This window comes from Anabrus simplex, chromosome 14 (assembly GCF_040414725.1).
Source record: "Anabrus simplex isolate iqAnaSimp1 chromosome 14, ASM4041472v1, whole genome shotgun sequence".
Lineage (NCBI taxonomy): Eukaryota > Metazoa > Arthropoda > Insecta > Orthoptera > Tettigoniidae > Anabrus > Anabrus simplex.
The window spans coordinates 65,433,856-65,437,697 of record NC_090278.1 but is presented as its reverse complement, the minus strand read 5'-3'; the positions used below and the strand labels follow the sequence as shown (position 1 = coordinate 65,437,697).

Here is a 3,842-nt window from a genome sequence, read left to right as displayed (position 1 = left end):
CCTATGACACTCATGCATGCGAGCACCACACACAAAAGCACCTTTTTTCTACATTTGGCTTTACGTCGCACGGATACAATCAATCAATCAATCAATCAATCAATCAATCAATCAATCAATCAATCAATGCTGATCTGCAGATTTCTATCTGTTGTTTTCCCAGCCTTTTCTTAAATAATTGAAAAGAAATTGGAAATTTATTGAACATCTCCCTTGGTAAGTTATTTCAATCCCTAACTCCTCTTCATATAAACGAATATTTGTCCTCTTGAATTTCAACTTCATCTTCATCCTACTTATCCTACTTTTAAAGACACCACTAAAACTTATTCGTCTACTGGTGTCAATCGACACCATCTCTACACCGACACGGAACATACCACTTAGTCGAGCAGCTCGACTTCTTTCTCCACCCTTTTCCCGGAAATCACCCAGAACAAATCGAGTTGCTTTTCTTTGGATTTTTGTAGTTCTTCAATCAAGCAAACCTGGTGAGGGTTCCATACACTGGAACCATACTCTAGTTGGGGTCTTTCTTTCTTAATCTGCTTACCTTCCAGGGTTGGCTTTTCCATTGGACTCAGCGAGGGATCCCACCTCTACCGCGTCAAGGGCAGTGTCTTGGAGCTTCAGATTCTGGGTCGGGGATACAACTGGGAAGGATGACCAGTACCTCGCCCAGGCGGCCTCACCTGCAATGCTGAACAGGAAGATTGGAAGGGATAGACAAGGAAGAGTGAAGGAAGCGGCCGTGACCTTAAGTTAGGTACCATCCCGGCATTTGCCTGGAGGAGAAGTGGGAAACCACGGAAAACCACTTCCAGCATGGCTGAGGTGGGAATCGAACCAACCTCTACTCAGTTGACCTTCCGAGGCTGAGTTGACCCTGTTCCAGCCCTCGTACCACTTTTCAAATTTCGTGGCAGAGCCGGGAATCGAACCCGGACCTCCAGGGGTGACAGCTAATCACACAAACCACTATACCATAGAGGCGGACAGTTGGGGTCTTACCATAGACTTATATGCCCTCTCCTTTACATGCTTACTACAAACCCTGAAACACCCTCATAACCATGTGCAGAGATCTGTACCCTTTATTTACATTTAAGTGATCACCCCAGTGCAGATCTTTCCTTATATTAACAGCCAGGTACTTAAATTGGTCCCCAAAAGGAACGTTCGCCCCATCAACGCAGTAATTAAAACTGAGAGGTCTTTTCCTATTTGTGAAACTCACAACCTGACTTTTAACAGATAGGTCTGATGGCGACGATGGGATAGGAAAGGCTTTGGAGTGGGAAGGAAGTGGCCGTGGCCTTAATTGAGGTACAGCCCCAGCATTTGCCTGTTGTGAAATGGGGAAACCACGGAAAATCATCTTCAGGGCTACCGACAGTGAGGTTCAAACCCACTACCTCACGGATTCAAGCTCACAGTTGCGCCCCTTAACCGCACAGCCAACTCGCCCGGTAAAAGCACCTTCATTATGTTCTACCATCATTTTATACTTCCCCCCCCCCCAAACACATACACCCGTAGCTACGATTGGGAATTAAAAGTATGTGTGGGGGGGGGGATATACAGTAAACAAACAGTACCCAGGTTTGTGCGATATAGCGGACGGGGACGCGGAGTTACATCAAAATTGAAAAAGAAAAGCTACGAAAGGGTAAGGTAAAATAAATCTCAATAATCCTTCCTCACAGCACATCCAAAGTCTCCACTACTTGTGGCGCTATACAAATCGGTTAGCCGGGACGAACGATATTTTGTGCCCTCTGAGCGAATTTCGACAGAGAGGTAAAGGCTGACAGTTTACCAACTTAAGTCCGATATTTTTATTTATTTATTTATTTATTTATTTATTTATTTATTTATTTATTTATTTATTTATTTATTTATTTATTTATTTATTTATTTATTTATTTATTTATTTGAGATTTTGATTCAATACTATACCATAAAAGTTTCATCAAAAGAACAATATTACACATTTGTTACTATTAAAAGGAAGTACGGTCCGCCTCTGTGGTGTAGTGGTTAGTGTGATTAACTGCCACCCTCGGAGGCCCGGGTGGTCAACTGAGTGGAGGTGGGTTCGATTCCCACCTCAGCCACCCTGGAAGTGGTTTTCCGTGGTTTCCCACTTCTCCTCCTCCAAGCAAATGCCGGGATGGTACCTAACTTAACGCCATGGCCGCTTCCTTCCCTCTTCCTTGCCTGTCCTTTCCAATCTTTTCATCCCTCCACAAGGCCCCTGTTCAGCATAGCAGGTGAGGCCGCCTGGGCGAGGTACTGGTCTTTCTCCCCAGTTGTATCCCTCGACCCAGAGTCTGAAGCTCCAGGACACTGCCCTTGAGACGGTAGAGGTGGGATCCCTCGCTGAGTCCGAGGGAAAAACCGACTCTGGAGGGTAAATAGATTAAGAAGAAGAGGACATAAATAAACAAATTAAAGTAGAAAGGGAAGGAAAAAAGATGTCGATGGTGAGACTCGAAACCAGGTCGCCGGGATGGGAGCCCGGCGCGCTCGCACAAGTGCTAAGCATACTCTTAGCACGTCTCTATAACTTTTCGTCCATTTAAACCAAAGTGAAATTTCTAAATCGATATTTCTCTACAATGGAGGTGGGGGTGCGTCTTAATAATTTGACCTGACTCTTCTGACCACGCTCTTGTAACCCCCACAAAAAATGAACCGAATGCCAGATCAGATAACACGAGCATAGCGTCACCTTGTCAGGGAAAAAAGACACTCTAACTTCGTTCTTAGATTGCACGCCGAATTAGTTGATTAGGAAATACATTAGCAACAACTTCCTAATCCCAATTCGCTCACAAAGAGGAAGTAAAATTCTTCGCTGCGGACAGGATTCGAACCTGTGCGGGCATAGCCCATTGGATTTCGAGTCCAACTCCTTAACCACTCGGACACCGCAGCGCCGCTTATCGTATGCCTTACACGGCACTCATACGTTCTGTCGCTGCTTCTTCACTCAAGGGCACAGGCGAAATGGAGCCACTGTCACAACACGATACGTTTACAAGAAAGAGGAACTTTTGTATCTAATTCTCCATTGTTTAAAACTGATGCTTAGAATTGAAATTACTGAAACAAGGAATGACATTAAACACAGGCTCTTAAATATTGGCTCATAGCATTCGGGAGATGGTGGATTCGAATCCTACACCAAGCTGTATCTTAATTAAGGCCACGGCCGCTACCTTCCCAATCCCAGCTCTTTTCCATCCTTGCTTCATCGAAAAACTGCGACGTAAACCATTAGTAAAATAATAAAAATAATATTAATAATAATAATCGTCCGCCTCTGTGGTGTAGTGGTTAGTGTGATTACTGCCACCCCCGGAGGCCCGGGTTCGATTCCCGGCTCTGTCACGAAATTTGAAAAGTGGTACGAGGGCTGGAACGGGATCCGCTCAGCCTCGATTCCCACCTCAGCCATCCTGGAAGTGGTTTTCCGTAGTTTCCCACTTCTCCTCCAGGCAAATGCCGGGATGGTACCTAACTTAAAGCCACGTCCGCTTCCTTCCCTCTTCCTTATCTATCCCTCCCAATCTTCATATCCCACCGCAAGGCCCCTGTTCAGCACAGCACAGCACAGCACAGCACAGCAGATGAGGCCGCCTGGGTGAGGTACTGGCCATCCTCCCCAGTTGTATCCCCCGACCCAGAGTCTGAAGCTCCAGGACACTGCCTTTGAGGTGGTAGAGGCGGGATCCCTCGCTGAGTCCGAGGGAAATACCGACCCTGGAGGGTAAACAGATAATAATAATAATAATAATAATAATAATAATAATAATAATAATAATAATGTCCGCCTC

General features: G+C 45.4%; 1 non-coding gene across 1 annotated transcript; it reads right to left on the bottom strand.

Moving 5' to 3' along the window:
- Positions 1-2,858: 2,858 nt before the first annotated feature.
- TRNAS-CGA (transfer RNA serine (anticodon CGA)) lies at positions 2,859-2,940 on the bottom strand. Its single transcript has one exon. It is a non-coding gene; the product is annotated as a tRNA-Ser (tRNA).
- Between the last annotated feature and the right edge of the window lie 902 nt (positions 2,941-3,842).